Below are 18,912 nucleotides of genomic sequence, written 5' to 3'. Positions count from 1 at the left end.
TGCGAAGGTTTTGCAATCCGGTATTTATTGGCCAACACTGTTTAAGGACTCCCACCTATTTTGTCAAAGTTGTGATAGATGTCAAAAGTTAGGAAAGATGACCCGACGTAATATGATGCCACTTAGTCCTATATTAATAATAGAAATATTTGATGTGTGGGGTATAGATTTTATGGGCCCTTTTGTTAATTCTTATGGAAACCTTTACATCTTATTAGCCGTTGACTATGTGTATAAGTGGGTAGAAGCAATAGCTACCAAGACAAATGATCGCCACGTTGTGATCAAGTTTGTTAGAGACAATATTTTCTCTCGATTTGGTATGCCTAGAGCAATCATTAGTGATGGAGGTTCCCATTTTTGTAATCGGTCTTTTGAGGCGCTCATGAAAAAATACTCCACTACCCATAAGGTTTCTACACCTTACCACCCACAAACTTGTGGCCAAGTTGAAGTGTCTAATAGGCAGATTAAATAGATTTTAGAAAAGACCGTAAACCCTACCCGAAAGGATTGGTATTTGCGCTTAGTAGAAGCTTTGTGGGATTACCGAACCGCTTTTAAGACTCCATTAGGGATGTCTCCGTACAGACTTGTCTTCGGTAAAGCCTGCCACTTGCCTGTAGAATTAGAACACCGAGCTTATTGGGCCGTTAAACGACTAAAATTTTACCTATCTACTACTGGTGATCACCGCAGACTACAACTCGGTGAGTTAGAAGAAATTCGTAATGATGCTTACCAGAGTGCAAAAATTTACAAGGAGAAAACTAAGACATTTCATGATAAATCGATTTTTCCTCATGGTGCAGTTAAAGTTAAAAATCCTAAGAACGGAGAAAATTTCAAGGTTAACGGTCAACGGTTGAAACCATTCTTGGAATTACCCAGTCATGCAATAGAAGAATCGGAGTTGAGAGATCCTGTCTACCAGGATTAATTTTACGGGTAACAAAGTTTGGCTGAAGATACTAAACTTAACGCTTATTGGGAGGCAACCCATACATGGTGATATTAAGGTCCCTCTGGAGGACCCTGCTGCTGTTGTATAATAGTTTTATTTTTGTTTTTATTTTCTTTCTTTCTTGCTCCCATGGAAGGATTGCCACGCTTCATCCATGTACTATGTTTCTGACTTACCTCTTTATTCCTCTTGTTATTTATATTTTTGGTACTGCACTTTAATTTGAAACATTGAGGACAATATTAGGTTTAAGTATGGGGGTGAGGAAAAAACTTTTGGTTAGTTTTTAATAAAAAAAAAAATTAAATAAAGTATAATTTTTTTTTTAAAAAAACAACAAAAACTCCAGAGCCTAGAAATTTGTGCCAATTCAGGATGACACTAACCAGTCTAAGTGAACGAAAACATCTTGGTTGTAGGAGTTAAGGAACCCAATAACAGAGTCTATTCATAAAAAGACAGAGTTCATGTGTTAGAATGGAATCATCACACTACGTTCTGTTTTTATTTTATTTTATTTGAATTATATGTTTCTTTAGTGATTTGGTGGGGCCCACACATCGAATTGTTACAATTTCCGGATGGAATAGAGTGATTGAGTTACTAAATAATAAATATACCAGACCAATCAGACCAAACGACATAATTCAAAACAACAAAAAAAGTTGATTAGCACTTGGATAGCAATATGTGTGTGTTTTCCCTGTCTCCGTCGCCTAAGCAAGCGTGGAACGCAGGATCCATGGGAACTATCATGTAATCTGCTGACAAGAAGCGTGCGCTAGGATCCGAAAGATCAAATCATGCAGTTGAATTTTTTTTTTTTGAAAAGTTATTGTGCAATAAAATCGACTGTTGGTTCCCTTGTATATGCCAGTTGAGTTGATCTAGAATTAAGATTATTGACCGCTGGTGCCCTTGTATATGCCAAGCAGGGTTGATATTAGTCCAGACTAGTATCTCAATCCATTAGGATTCATAGGTTCATCTTGGCGGAGGCCTTCAGACAGATATGGGAAACACCGTTGACCTTAAACAACATTGTTTTGAACTATCTATTTCTATAATCCATCTTCTTAATCTATTCATTTGTGTGATTCCGATTATTGATGTCCATAGTGCGACTATCTGAATAGAACCCTGTCACTTATATATATATGAATATGATTCGCATCCGAGTACTTCCTTTTGTGATCAATGAGAGTATGCTAACCAAGGAGATTTCTTAGTGTCATTCCTGAGTTTTTTGCAGATAACTAGGGTTTGGAATAAAGGTTTTGTGGGTACACCTCTTGTAAACCTCCCGAGACTATAACTCGGCCACTTAGGGGTTTAAAGGATTGTTATACGTGTTAAGTGTGACCGTATCCTCAACGAGATGGAGTTGTATGTACTTAAAATTAGTTTAGTTTGATTTACTCGAGGACTGGCAAAGTCTAAGTGTGGGGGAATTTGATAGGTGTCTAAAACACCTTCATATTTATCTATTGTTTATGCTTTATTTGCTAAGTTTTCTTGTAAATTATGTATTTTATGTTCGATTTTGAGTTTTAGGTACTTTGGAGCAAAAGAAGAAGAAACGTCGCTTAAAAGGGGCAAAAGTGTCATTTCATGTGCAACTGCTGTTGGAGGCAACTTATTTCTCATTATTTACTTTTATTTCTTCATCTCTATCTGAAAGGCATGTCGGCTTTAGTGCAAGTTTTGTCTGAAAAACATGGCAACCTTAGTGATGTATAAAAATTGAAGAAAAGAAGTGAATATGAGAGGTAAGAGATGGCTGCTACTCGAGAAACTACTAAAAGCACCCATAAAAGTATTAAGGGCACCCCCAGAAGTGGTCCAGAGGAGTTGATAAAGGCACCCCAGGAGTTTTCACTATTTACAGCCCAAAAAGTCATCTTTGTACCGCACAAATTGATATTCGCACCCCAGGAATTGCTAAACGTAGCCCAAATTGCTAAAGGGACACCACTGTTGGATAAGGGGGAGGTCATCTTCTCCGTTTGAATTTCAAATTTTGGCGGGAAATCAGGTTTTAATGGTTGCAGATTTAGGGTTTGGATTTTGGGTGATTTATAATGAGACTAAAGCTCTGAAATTTAATGGGGTTGTTCTAATGGGATGGACAAAGATGATAATGGTCTTGGTTTCGGCTAGAATTGGATGAAATGTCGAAATTTAAAGAACAAAGAATTCACGGTTTCAAAATATTTTGGCGGGAAAACTGGTTCCTTCACGAACAAAATTAGGGTTGGATTTTTGGAGGCTTTTGGGAGAGATTAAATCACCGAAACTTGTTGGTATAAACATCTTATAGCTAAACAGGTTTGGTATGCTTGTTTGATTCAGTCCAGTTGGGCTAGATAATCGAGTTTTGAAGAATCATGAGTTTCACCTGCGTAACTTTTTGTTGGATTATTGGGAAGGATTAAAAGAGATTAAACCGCTGGATTCAGTTTTTTTGGGCCTGTTTGGACTTAACATGCTTGGTATGACTTTTGATTCGATGGAAATTAGTGGTGTACTTGGTACCCCCTCCTTTTCAAAAACTTTGTACTTGGTCACCCAACGCTTTAATCTTATAGTTCTTGGAAGAACTATTATTTGCAAAATTTACACCTAATTCTAACGTTAGATTCAGATCCGAAGCAAAACAGGACCGGAGAGTACTCGGGTTTGTATGGGAGTTAAGTGCGGCAGGGAGAGGAGATAAACTTCCAAGATTCGATTTTATCCAACAAGGAAGTTGGAGTACGTGTTTGGGAACAAAAGAGGAACTAAATCTTCGTATATTTGTTTTGTTTCAAAACAGGGGAAGATATTCAGAATATACAAGGAAGTTACGTGCGAATTTTGGATTTGTATCTTATCTGCTAGTTTCTATTCCATATCAGGGAAGATTTCTTGACAAGATAGATGTCGCGTTGAGAAGAAATAAAGGGAAAATCTGAGACTTCTGTTGAAAGAAACAGGGGAGATTTTATCGGGAAACTTAGGGTTCTGTGGTGCATATATATCCTTGGATTGAGCCAGAGTCGACATACAGAGAGTCTAGGAAAGAATAGTGCTTAGAATCGAGAGAAACCAAAGTTCTAAAAAGTTCACCTGCTGTTGTAAACTCAAGAACGCGAAGGATAGCCTGTCCGAAACAGTCGCAGGATAATATCGTATTCAACAATAGAAGGCATATATCTTTCTTCAGTCAGTAGATAAAGATCTTCAGCCACTGTGCCGTGCAACAGCTAAGCTTCTCAATCAGTAGCTAAAGACCTTTAGCGACTGCAGAATCATTGTAAGCTTATTTATATCTTTTTGAATACAATGATTAATCAATTTTTTCTCCAACTTTCGATCCATGAGTAGCTAAATTTATTTTCTAGGGTTTTGGAAGAAACTATTTTTAATGAGTGAATTTTAATAATTATTTTTTTTGACAATAAATACTCCAATATTGTGTTTTTTTAATTTGACTAAAAATTCTCTCTTCTTTACATGCTTCATAATAATTGTTTTGGGTAGTTTCTACCGATCTTTTATAAGCGAAGAAGAATTAGGCTTTAGAATAGTGACAAGAGTCATAAAAGAAAAGAGCTTGTAAAGTTTAATCTTCCAAAACATGAGATTGGGTTCGAAATTGTTTTGAGTAAACCAGGAGTATTTTGTCAAAGAAATTATTATTGAGTTTACAAATATTGGAAGTAGTGGAATCCAAAATCATAGAATCTTCTCTCCTTGATAAAAAAAAATCAAAAGTAATTAGTTTGTCTTAGTATTTCTTTTATTTTTCTTAAACCCACCCTTTAAAAAGTCCGAGCAACGAGTCCTTTCTTACCACTTGTAAAAACTACACCAATTTGAAGACCTGAATTGAGATTTGAACTCGAGCAAGGGAAAAAAGGATTTTGTGTGTACATATTTCATCATCGAACACGTGTATATAAGAAGATACGTGGAGAGCATGCATGCAAAGTCATAGAAACACGATGAAACACGCCCATAGCCAAGAAGCCTATCCCGGCGACGTCGGATCTTCGCCCGAACAAATCTAAGGGCAGAAGTTAAAAGATGCACCGAAAACACGATGTACTGCGGAGCACCAAATAATTCCCGAAGAGTTACTTTATCTCATCCCCAAAAGAATCTAAGATCAACGGTGAAGAGAAAGTTAACTCACATGTACGTGACAGGGGCAGAAGACACTTGTCTGACACGAGCAGGCGCCTCAACTACCCGCATTAAACACTCTGAGCAGTATACGTGTCGATCAACCCGTAGAACGAACGAGGATGGCTCTGCGTGATCAAGTAATGAACGAAGACCTCCGCGTGATGGACACAAAACACAAGAAGATAAGGTTCCAACGGCCCTCAGAAATGGGTCCCACTCTAACCCTATAAATACCCCCTCTCCACCAAGAGTGAGGGGATCGGAAAAATCAGGGAGAGAAGGAGAGAGAAAGATTGTGAGTGTAAGTTAGTCCTTTACAATATACAGACCTATGTAAACTCCAAAGTCACTCGACTATCTCTGTAACCATCAAGTATATAGTGAAACAACAACCCCGTGGATGTAGGCCTTAGTGCTGAACCACGTAAATCCCAGTCTTATTTACATTTCAGCACTTTATATTCGCCTAACGCTCCTTGAGTTTTACTTTTATACTTCGTTTTCTTTATCTCCCCCTGCGTAAACGCCCCTCGTGATGTTATTAGATGAGGCTATGATAAACCCGAGGGTTTTGAGCCAAGGAATCAATGCAATCGTATTATCAGTGCGAGACGGTACCTAGAGTGCGAACATTGTTTGTGAACATATAGATGCCTTCGTGATTTACGTGTTCACAATTTGGCGCTAGAAACAGGGACTTCGTCCCGGTAAAAGATTTATCTTATCCTGTGATTTCATGTTAAATTAGCATATGATTGCTCTACTTCATTAGCTCTGGCAGTATCTGTCGAAGCAATTCAAACTGGTTAAAATATTTATTGCTTAGATCCATGGATTTACATTTTTTAGATCTCGTACGGACTTGTCTTTCCGGTGGGTTTTTGAAAATTTTCTAAAAGATCTACGTGCATTTTCAAAGGGATCCTTTCACGTATCCACATACCTTCAATGAACCCGCATTTTTAAAAGTTCTCTGTGGCCCTCGGGCAGTTTTTTTTCTGTCTTGGAGTAATGAATTTCGTAAACTAACCCGATCCGCACGGACATTTCTGTTTATCGCTGTTTGAAATTCCCTTGTGCAGAAAGAAAACGACAGCACGATTGAAAAGATGCAGGAGGCAGGAAAATCCAAAGCCTCGTCAAAGGAAGCACCAAGGACAACCCCGGTCATCACTCGGAGCAAGCATAAAGGAGACAAAGCCAAAATAACTAGTCAGAGACAGGACACTACGGAAATCACTTCGCCTATGAACGCTAACTCCGTTGCAGCCGCGGCCCTCAGAGCAACGGAAGCGAAGTACAGTACGGCAGCGGCAGCCCCAAAGGCTGCGGAAGCCAGCAAAACTCTTGTTACGAATCAATCTCACCAACCAAAAGAAAGGGTGGATGAATCCAGAACACATCAACCCGCGCACCCGCCAACCTTCGGAATGCCATCAACAAACGAACAGAATCAAACTGTGCCGGTGGGCACTCCGCCCGATTTGGAAATGCCAACAATCGAAGCTGAACCTCCACCACCTTTAGTACAAACCATAGAAGAAGGCGGCACCATGGCCGTAGTAGCACGAGCGGGGACTCCCAATCAGGGGTCAAACCAATCACATCGACTGATGGCTGAGCTTGAAGAATTGAAGAAGAGCCAGCAGGTTTACGCAGATGTTGTAGTTCTGCTGGCCAGAGAAAACCAAGATTTAAAAGACCGGATTGCCCTAAGCACGAAGACCAGCCAGCAACTTGATGAGGCAAATTCAAAGGCACCAGAACCAAATCGAGACCGAAGAGTCATCGTAGCAGCCAATGGAGACACGGCTAGGGGAAGTAGCGCATCTGACCCAGATTACAATGACGGAGAGTCAGACTATCACGAGCAGAAGAGCGTAGGGCATCACCGCGCGATGGAAGAGCTACGTGATGAAATGATGGCCGAGATCAGGCAATTAAAAAGTAGACAAGGCGGGGGAAGGTTAGAAGAGGTCATGAGAGAGGCTAACTCCACGCCCCTAACTCATCGCCTGGCCAACACCCCTATTCCGCTGAAATGCCCTGTCCCGACGTTCGAATGCTATGACGGATCCAGTGATCCCGCTGCACATATTCGGTATTATAACCGTGTCTTAGCTAGATGGAGTCAGAACGACGCCGTACTCTGTAGATACTTCCCGTCAAGCCTGAAGGGATCGCATTGTCTTGGTTTGATAATCTGCCGCCAGACTCCATCCACTCCTACGACCAACTCGCAGAAAAGTTCTTAAGAACTTACATGTACAACAAGACTGTTAACACCGGAATGGATAAGCTCTTTTCACTGGCAATTGGCTACAAGGAAACCACGAGGGAATACACTAACAGATGGCACAAGATCTCCAAGCCATAGGAAGTGTGGACCCAGTGGTAAGTATCAACTGCTACAAGTGGGGATTAGACCGAATGAGTCCACTATTTGTTGAGATTCATGGAAGCGTGCCTAAGACAGAGGAGATCTTCGAATAATTATTGAAAAGCACGCTCGTCTTGAAGAAATCCAGCGTGAAAACCCGAGGGCGTACAGCAGAGGTCTCACCGTACCAATTCAGCAGAACAAACCAATGGGGCCAAAAGGAATTGCTCAGTGGAGCGGCCTCACGAAGACAGGAAGGAACGAAGGGATGAACGACGAACAGGCGACCGAAAATTCGAAGATCAAGTTTACACGAAGCTCAACGCTAGCTATGCTCGGATCCTGCGAGAGATCAAAGGAAGGGAAAACCTGGAGTGGCCATGGTCTAAGGGAAAAACCCCCGAGAACCGAGAAGTCTAAAGATTACTGTGAATATCACTGCTTCAACGGACACCAGACCGAAAAATGTAAAAACCTCAAAATAATGATCCAAAAATTAATGATGCTGGCGAGCTCAAACATTACGTACGAAAGGATGTCCGAGGATAGATCCAAACGAACCAAGCCAGTCCAACTTCCAGAAGGGAACCGCACAATCAACACCATCTCGTGTTCTGAAGCCGCAGGGCCCTCACTTACAGCACAGATAGGAAAGAGGTTACGGAAGCAGTTCGAAGACCGCTGCGAATTGTATAAGATCGATGGGATAGAGGTGGACGAGCACGAAGAGTGGATGGACTCACCTATTATCTTCGATGCTGAAGATATCGAAGAAGATATGGAAGACCATAACGACCCCCTGGTCCTCACACTACCAGTGGCTGGATGTAACCTTAAAAAATCCTCATAGACGGGGGAAGCTCAGTGAACGTTCTATTCTACGACGCATTCAAACGAATGAAGCTCCATGAAGAACATCTAATGACTCTTATTACACCATCTACGGATTCAATGGAGCACCCACAAAGCCAATTGGGAGACATCGTGTTGCAAGTTGACGCGGACCCATGAAATTAGAAACACGATTCAGCGTGGTGGACGCCCCATCCCCCTACAACGCCATTATTGGACGAAAATGGTTACATAAACTCAAGGGAGTGGCGGCAACGTACTACCAATATCTCAGATTCCCTACACCTGAGGGAGTAATGGAAATCAAGGGAGATCGGGTCTCTGCAAGAGAGTGCCAAGCCACTCAGGATCGTATCAACAACGAACAAGAAGAGCAGCGAAAAACCCGAAGAATTAAAAATAAAGAAGCCGCGAAAGAGAAGGCCATAGACCTGTTCCTCAAGGAAACTACAGGAAGGGCTTGACAAAGATGATAATGTACTAAGCACAGAGACAAGTACTTCAGCAGCCAACGAAGGACAGAAACATACCAAATAGCAATCAAAGAACGTCCCAGTCCTCGGGGACCCGAAGCCGGTGTTCACGCCAGTAGAGCCCGTAAAAGAAATCAACATAGGAACGGAAGAAAACCCGAAGATGATCAAAGTAGGGACCATAATGGACGAAAGAAGAGAAGATTCTCTAACCAAATTACTTAAAGAATACGCGGATGTATTCGCCTGGAAGCTAGGAGATATGCCGGGGATTGACCCGAAAGTAATCCAACACGAGCTACGCATCATACCAGGCACACCCCCGTTCAGGCAGAAAATTAGAAAAGTTGCACCAGAGTATCATAAGGCAGTGGAAAAAGAACTTCGGAAACTACTAGACGCAGGATTTATCAAGGAAGAAGTCAAGTACCCTACATGGATCTCTAACATGGTCGTCGTTCCTAAGAAAAATGGAGGGGTTAATATGCATCGATTTTACTAACCTCAACAAGGCATGTCCAAAGGACAGCTATCCCCTGCCAAGCATAGATCAGCTGGTAGAAGCAGTAGAAGGATATGAAGAACTGTCATTCATGGATGGACATTCTGGCTACAACCAAGTAGCCCTGGCAGAAGAAGATCACACACAGCGTTCTACACCCCACATGGCCTTTATTGCTACACTAGAATGCCCTTCGGACTTCGAAACGCAGGGGCAACATACCAAAGAATGGTCGATGCTATCTTCAGGCCATGGATTGGTAGTACCTTAGAAGTCTACGTTGACGATATGCTCGTCAAAAGTAAGCTGCGCAAAGATCACCACCAGGATCTGAGAGATATCTTCGAAGCAATGAGAAAACATCACATGAAAGTGAATCCAGAGAAATGTACTTTCGTCACCTCGGGGAAATTCCTCGGGTATCTGGTAACAAAAAGGGGCATTGAGGTAGACCCAGTGAAGATTCAGGCCATAGTAGAAATGCCATCCCCGAAGAATTTAAAAGAAGTGCAGAAACTCAATGGGTCCATAGCAGCCTTGGGCAGATTTATTGCCCGATCCTCGGACAAATGCAAACATTTCTTCAATATTCTCAAAAAAGGGAGCAAGTTTGAATGGACCGCAGAATGCGAAGAAGCCTTCCAAAAAATCAAAGAACACCTAGCTTCAATTCCGATCCTGCAGAAGCCGGATCCTGATGAGGTTTTGGCATTATACATAGCAGCAACAGAAGACGCAGTCAGCGCAGTGTTGGTCAAAACCAATACGAAGATAGAACACCTATCTATTACGTCAGTAAGACCCTCAATTCTGCGGAAAGGAACTACACAAAGATCGAACAGCTTATCCTAGCATTGGTATGGGCTACTCAAAAGCTGAGAACCTACTTCCTAACTCACTTCGTCCGGGTCCCATGCAAAGCACCACTGGAAGCAGTCCTCAAAAGCGCGGGAAAAGTGGGCAGAATAGCCAAGTGGAACACCCACCTGGACCAATTCAACATCATTCATGAAATTCAACATTCTCGAAAATCCCAAGTTTTGGCGGATTTCTTAGCAGACCTCCCCCTGGACAACGACGAAGAGATTAAGGGAATACCAGAAGCCGAGGAAGAAAGCAAGGATCCAATGGATATCCTCGAACCCGCGAGTCAAAGACAATGGGAAGTCTTCGTCGACGGTTCCAAAAATAAGGAAGGAGCAGGAATAGGCATTGTCATCACCACCCCAACCGGAGAAAGGATTGTACAGGCACTCAGGTTAGAATTCAAAGAGCATACCAACAACATCGTCGAATACGAGGCAGTCGTACATGCCCTCCGTGTAATAATAGAAATGGGGGTAACCGATGTAAGACTGACAAGTGATTCGCAGCTTGTCATACAAATAGGGCTCGAGTACAATGTGTACGATGACACCCTCTCAGCTTACATGGCCTTGGTCCAAACATTGGCATCACAAATTCCGAACATCAAGTTCCGGCACTTATGCAGAAGGGATCTCAGGCACGCGGATGCCCTAGCATATATATCATCCATGCTGAAGGATAAAAGCGTCGAAGCTATTAAAATAACAAGGGTATACGAGCCTTCGATTGCATCTCAATTCTCCTTCGCTACCAATCAAGATACAGTGGAAGAAAATATCGAAGACCAGGTAGGAGAAGACATCCATAACGATTTTGACGAAGAAGATATCCTGTCAAGAGCAAATCAAGACGAAGACTTCAGCAACGAAGATGATTGGAGAATGGTGATCCATGCGTTTCTCGAAAAGGGAAGCTTACCCGCGGATCATAAACAAGCTAGGAAAATACTCTCCAAAGTAGGAAGATATGATCCGGGATGGGGTCCTGTACAAGAAATCCTTCCTCGGACCGTTACTACGTTGCTTATCCCGGAAAGAGGGGCATCGAATTCTAAACGACATCCATTATGGTGACGCAGGGAATCATAGCGGCATGAGATCACTAGCCGACAAAGCAAAAACGCAAGGATATTACTGGCCCACAATGATACAGGATGCCGCAAGGATGTCCCGACGGTGTGAAGAATGTCAGCGCTTCGCCAAAAAGATACACGCGCCGGCAACAATGTTAAATTCTGTAGATAGCCCGTGGCCATTTGCAAAATGGGGCATAGATATCGTCGGGCCTTTCGTCGAAGGGTCAGGGAAAAGACGATTTTTGATAGTAGCCACGGACTACTTCAGTAAATGGGTGGAAGCTAAAGCCTTAGCCAGGATCAGAGACGTGGATGTGTTTACTTTCATATTCCAGAACATCATTTGCAGGTTCGGCATACCAGCAGAAATCGTGTCCGATAATGGTAAGCAATTACAGGGGAAAAACATAGACATGCTCTTCGATACTTTCAAATAAGGAAGAACAAATCCACCCCCATATACCCTCAAAGCAATGGACAGCGGAAGCCACTAACAAGACCCTCGCCCTTATCCTCAAAAAAAATTAGACGAACATAAGGGGCGATGGTGTGAACAGTTGCATAATGTGTTATGGGCATACAGAACAACAAGAAGATCTGCCACTGGGGAATCCCCGTTTCTCCTCACTTATGGAGCTGAAGCAGTCATCCCAACAGAGATCCTCATGCCAACCACAAAGACCGAAGCATGGGAGAAAAATCTCACAACAGACATGATGTTAGAGAGATTGGACGATCTAGAAGGAAGAAGGGAAGCAGCATTGCAGAAGATGGAAAATTATCAACGAAGACTAGCAAGGGAGTACAACAAAAAGGTAAAGCTTCGAAATTTTGTAGAGGGGCAGTATGTGTTGAGAACAATCCCACAGTATCAACGAGAAAGAGATGGGGAAAGTTAGCACCTACGTGGGGAGGACCTTTTATAATACACGACATTGCGGGAAACGGTTCCTACTACCTTCGCAATCTGAAAGGCGAGGTCCTCCGGCATCCTTGGAATGCTAAGTGGCTTAAACCATATTACCCATAGGAGCAACGCAGCTTTGCATCTGCGTGAAGAAGACCAGAAGAAGAAGGCAGCGTGACCGCTCTACATGTTTCTATCTCTGGACGAGGAATTGCAGGCCTCAACCTATCAATCAAACAAGCTTTCTAAAATTCAAGTAAACAAAACCTATCAACAATATTGGGGAAAGTAGTTAATCTACAATCTCTCAGGGCTCCCCCATCAGTGTCCATAAGTGTAAGACCAGGGGGAAGGCACCCAGCAGAAAGAGATACCCAACCAATCTTAAGGCAACGGGTCGACGGAATGGGTGTATGTAAATATTTTAACCCCATATCCTAGAACGTTGCCTCGGCCCCCACCGTCTGGGAATCCTCTGGCCAAGGGTTCGCCAGCGGGGTGACAGGTCTCAAGACGATCACGAAGGTACCTCCCTTCGGTATCGCACCCAAACACTTAAAAAACTCTTCTTTTGTTTTTAGTGTCCTTCATCACAATGCTTAAAATAAACAACAAACTGATATTGCAGGTATATCAAAAAATGATCCATTTCATAAAGGTTGGTTACAAAAAGCGGCAAGGCCAATACAAGGAATACACATCAAAAATATTCTTTTTACAAAATACTAGCAAAATCTAAGAAGGATAATGATGCCGCGGTCTCTACTTAGATGATGCCGCCCCATCAGCAGGGTTGTTCCGAAGAGTTGAAGGGACGCTCCCACCAGATGAGGGTCCCGAGGAGCCAGGCAAGGGGCAGGTACTGGACGACGCGGATAGCTCTTCACGAGGCCATGCTCGGTCTTAAGGCCAAGCTCAATCTTCTCCAGCATCTTGTTTGTCTCCTCAGCCAATTGACACCGAGCCTTATGCATAATAACTGTCGTCCGCTGTTGGGCTTGGGATAACAACGAAGATAGACGATTCACTTCTTTAGAAGCAGCACCAACGGCCTCCTCGCGGGATGCCGCCAAACTCTTAAAATGATTAGTCTGTTCTTCCTGCTGCGCTAAGGAAGATTGAGCCTTTTCAAATTTTTCATTTGCAACGCGGAGTTGTCCCTCGAGCTCTGAAAAAGACAACACCAGGGAGTTAGCACAGAAAAGACACAATCACACTCGATAAAATAGGGTTATACCTTAGACACAAGCCGAAGCCTCTTCATGCTCATTAACAACCGCATCTCGCGCTTCATCAAGATGGTCATATTCCGCGGATAATTTCTTATAATCTAGTTGAAGGTTTGTGAGAGTAAATTGACTGGCATCTAATTCTACCTGCTTCATCGAATCCATGTGACGAAGGTGGTTGACTTCGTTGTTTATCTCTGATACCCCTTTGCTAAGTCTGTACATACATACTTCGAGATTTCTCTCAGACTCAGCCTGGCGGGCCAACTTCGGCTCTGGCATCGTCCCTTTCTCTGGCAAGACACATCATGCTGTCCTTAACTCCCGGGAAAGCAAGGGAGCGAGCCTTTCGTAATTCCTCTTCCATAAGATGTATCCTAGACTCCAACAATGAAGTGCGCTCACGGGATTCCCGCAGATTCTCACGTGTCCACAGCAGCGTACCATTGAATAAAGTACAGTCATGGTTATACAGATTCTGCATATCAACCATTTGAACATGCCTTGCGCGCCATCCCTTAGCCCGAGCGTCCCACTTTTTGGCTTCGCTCTTAATTTTCTCGACCAGCTCTTTGATACGAGATTTTTTCCGTGCCCTTTCATTTCGAAGCCATATCATCTCGGGGACGCCACCCACTGGAGATAGGGTGGGGAGACTCAGACAGAACAACTAAGTAGTATAGAGGAATTACGACGAACTGCGAGGGTAAAAGAGGAAAAAGAACCAAACCTGTGAAAGCTGAAACTTGGCCGCGAGTTTGCTCTAACTCAGCGCGAACGGTAGCAAGCTCTGAACGAAGACCAGCCTCCGCTTCACCCAGCCTTTCTTTCTCTTTAAGGCTTTTCTTCAGTTCTTCTATTTCCACCTCAGCCGCAGATAATTCCTTTTCTCTGTGACGAAGCTTAGCCTCCAGCTTCAAAGATTTCGCTTTAAAATTGATACAACACATGGTTACAATGCTCACTCCTCATCATCTACACATCAAAACGGCAAACATTATTACACCGAAGGATTCAATCGTCACGAAGAGATATGTACGAAGACTTACCTCCAAGACACGCTGCTGAGGAAAACCATATTGGTACCCATCGGCTATGGCCATCATATCCGCGACAGAAGTAGGAGGCTCCGATACGAGGGTAGCTTCGGGAACACTCAAGCTTTTCCCCCACATCTCAGATACCGCGCCTTGGAAGATAGTTCCATCATCCGACGGGTATAAGCATCGGAATCCTTTTCACCAGCAACCACCGGGGCAGGATGAGGGACAAACACAGACCCTTTTTCTTGAGCCAATCCATTATGGCGTCCTCACCCTCAAACGTCAGCGAATGAGGGAAATCCTCGGAAGGCGAGTCAACCACGACTTCCCCTTTGCTGATATTGCCCCATCAGCACAAGTTTCGGCATCAACATGCGCATCATGATCATCCGCGCCCCATCCTGAACAGCACGTCTTCCTTACCAGAACCCCCGAGCACATCCCAATCATCATTGGGGGAAAGAGAGAGAAGTCTTCAGGAAAATCGAGAGCATCGTCAAAGAGTTCCCCTGCGGAATAAATCCTGTCAAAAGAGAACTCTTGAGAAATGGTGGGGAGAGTTTCCGCAGCATCACCAGCAGGAACAACATATCAGCGATAACACTGCCGTCAGCTACCGCGGCATTATTTCTCCCTCATCACCATACAACCCGCACCAATCTCCTCCTCGACATTAGGAGGGGAAGTATCAGTGCGTTCTTCCCCATCAGAAATCTCCTCATCTCGGCAAACTCTTCGTTTACCGGACTGGTAACTTCTTCATGAACCTCAGCCTCACCCGTCACAATGGTAGAAGACTGCTTCGGCCCAATCTTTTTCTTCTTCGACACCTGCAAACCAACACGTTCCACAAAAGAGTTATTTTTTCTCGAACAGTTTGATTTTAAAAAGGAGGAGAGGCGCGGCCAGAATCTGCAATAACCATACCTTGGCAGTAGTGGCACTCTTCGGTGGAAATATAGCACCAGAACCTTCCTTCTCGTCTCCTTGAACGACGTCGAGGGCATAAGGAAAGTTCATTCCTTCGAAATTTAAACGCCAGGGACAAAAATCTCCATAACGAGCAGGAGAAGATTCACGTGGCCTGCTACTCTCAGAAGGACGCCAACCGCGCGGACCGGGAATCCAACCGTACGCCCAAGGACCAACAATTTCAATAACAGTAGCGTGCCACTCATAATCATGGTCACGCTTGATCCTCTCACGTGCCGGAAAAAGTTTTCGCTGACTAGACCCCTCGGTGCCTGGAACATACTTCAGTTTGGCATCGCTCACCTCACTTAACAGACGAATTTCGCCCCGAGGAGCAGCGAGATCCCGAAGGCTAACACTCCACGGTTTACGGTTCCTACTATTGACGTAATCACCAAAGGAGTTGTTGAAGTTTTCAGGAGTATACCATTCCCTCTCCGCGGTATTTGGAACGTAACACGTCATCGTCGTCTCCCCCTTACTCCGCGGATAACACTCCCTCAGTGCACGGAGATAATTCCCCGATAATTGCGACACAGAACGACTGTGAGTATTGGTGGAAGAGCCTTCACGACCAGCAAGCACATCGTAATAAAAGGAGTCACCATACTTGTACAACGGCAGCATAAGACCCGCCTCGAAGGCTCCAACCGTAGTCAACAGGTGAAACTCATCAAACTGATACTTAGAGATGAGCTCATAAGTAATATCATCCTCAGAGGAATAGAAACGAACCTTGAAGGCTTGAAGCTCATGCTTTTCCTTGAAAACTTCAAGGTCAATATGCTTGAACGTAACTTTCTTCTTGCTGACCGAAACGCTGCGTATCACCGGGGCAGCCTCATCCTCTTCCGCGGGATCGGACGAACCAAAAAAAGCCTCGGAAGCTCTTCTTTTCAAAGAAGGATTCTTAGAAGATTCAGCTCTCGGGACACCACCTTTGGTGTTCTTCCCTTTGAAAGAAAGTACTAGAGGCGGCGGCAGAGGGTGTTGTACGGGCACTACAGAACGCAGAGGAGGAACATCAAAGGCGACACCACGAGGAGGTGTCTGGGTACACCTAACGTCATCACGAGGACGAGAAACCGCACGATCGGCAGCGTTCCGAGACCCGGAAGGATTTTTTGAGGGACCCTCTTTCCTAGGAGGAGAGGCCTTCGCCCCAGAAGAAGAAACTCTAATACCACGGGGATCCATTTGAGACTCTCTGCACGGAGGGGATCTCGGTAGACTAGAACCCGGAGTTTGATAAGGAAGCCGCGGACGGTCAGACATGGCTGCGAAGAGGTACAACATAAACAAGTTAGAAACAAACACAAGGACATCACCAAAGATCAAAAAACCACAAAATTAGCAGTACATCTCAACATAGCACAGAAACCCTAAAACTAGCATACATGCTTGAAATTCCCCAAAATCCTAAAACCCTAAACTCAAAAGTCCAATCAATACAAGTAAAACAATGGCCTCCTCGATTTGAGACGAAGAACATGGGCAAACTAGCATACAAGCATTAAAAGAGGTTCTTCATCACAAACAAGGGACGACAGCAGCAGAAATGGGAGGCTACGATACGATCAACAACAGAAAATTTACAATCAACACAGCTTAAAACAACAGGAACAAAGAAAAGAAACCTCACCACCACAAATAGTAGCAGGAAGAGGACAACAAACCAGAAACAAAGAAGAAGCGAGCGTGATTAATGCTAAGGCAGAGAGAATTTAATGGTTGAAGAACAAAGAATGAAGACTGACAGGGAGAATGAAATTAATTTTTAGGGAGAATGAAATTAATTTTCAAGGAGAATGAAATTAATTCTTCTTCTCTCCTTAATATACTCGAAAGAAAGAGAAGGAAGTTAATGGAGGAATGGGAAATGTGCCCATTAAATGAGCAGTTAATGCACGAATAAGAAACATGCCCAAGTATCTAGGTGAAGTTATTAGGAGAGAGGAAGAATATGTAACGTCTGTTTTCTTCAATGCTCCCACTAAACACTCAAGCCCGAAGAAAAGGGGCAAATTTTGTGTACATATTTCATCATCGAACACGTGTATATAGGAAGATATGTGGAGAGCATGCAGGCAAAGTCATCAAAACACGATGACACACGCCCATAGCCAAGAAGCCTATCCTGGCGACGTCGGATCTTTGCCCGAAAAAATCTAAGGGCAGAAGTTAAAAGATGCACCGAAAACACGATGTACTGCGGAGCACCAAATAACTCCCGAAGAGTTACTTTATCTCATCCCCAAAAGAAGCTAAGATCAACGGTGAAGAGAAAGTTAACTGACATGGACGTGACAGGGGCAGAAGACACTTGTCTGACACGAGCAGGCGCCTCAACTACCCGCATTAAACACTCTGAGCAGTATACGTGTCGATCAACCCGTAGAACGAACGAGGATGGCTCAGCGTGATCAAGTAATGAACGAAGACCTCCACGTGATGGACATAAAACACAAGAAGATAAGGTTCCAACGGCCCTTAGAAATGGGTCCCACACTCTAACCCTATAAATACCCCCTCTCCACCAAGAGTGAGGGGATCGGAAAAAACAAGGAGAGAAGGAGAGAGAAAGATTGTGAGTGTAAGTTAGTCCTTTACAATATACAGACCTATGTAAACTCCAAAGTCACTCGACTATCCCTGTAACCATCAAGTATATAATGAAACAACAACCCCGTGGATGTAGACCTTAGTGCTGAACCACGTAAATCCCAGTCTTATTTACATTTCAGCACTTTATATTCGCCTAACGCTCCTTGAGTTTTACTTTTATACTTCGTTTTCTTTATCTCCCCCTGCGTAAACGCCCCTCGCGATGTTATTAGATGAGGCTATGATAAACCCGAGGGTTTTGAGCCAAGGAATCAATGCAATCGTATTATCAGTGCGAGACGGTACCTAGAGTGCGAACATTGTTTGTGAACATATAGATGCCTTCGTGATTTACGTGTTCACGGATTTAGGGTTGTATTTTAAGGTTTCTGAGAATCAGTGATGGCGATGAAGAATTTATTAGGTGTTGGTTGAATTGAAATGGAAAATTGTTGATGATCTTGAGATGGGTAGCTGATTCGAATCAAAGTGAAGGAGAAATTGGAATCAGTTGCTTGATAGAAACTAATTCGATTTAATGGTTTTTCTTGGTTAACTGAGTAAATTTATATATATTTAGTTCTGAGTTTGCATGAATTGTTAATGAAGTTGTAGTTGTAGTTAAGTTTGTGATTGAATTCAAGGGATCAATACATATTTGAGATGGAACAGGAATTGAGTTTTGAGTTTTTGAATTGATAATGAATTGCCTTTGCATCAACAGTTGAGAGTAAGGGCTTGATAGTGTTGGTTAGCTGCACTGAAATGGCAATGAGTTGCAGGGCTGTTTATAAGATATAAATATGTGGTTATTGCAACAATGTAAATGATTGATACTAAGAGAGTGATACAGAGACTGTAATGGAGATACAAG

This window comes from Papaver somniferum, chromosome 3, assembly GCF_003573695.1.
Source record: "Papaver somniferum cultivar HN1 chromosome 3, ASM357369v1, whole genome shotgun sequence".
In the NCBI taxonomy this organism is placed as follows: domain Eukaryota; kingdom Viridiplantae; phylum Streptophyta; class Magnoliopsida; order Ranunculales; family Papaveraceae; genus Papaver; species Papaver somniferum.
Note: the sequence above shows the minus strand (reverse complement) of the source record.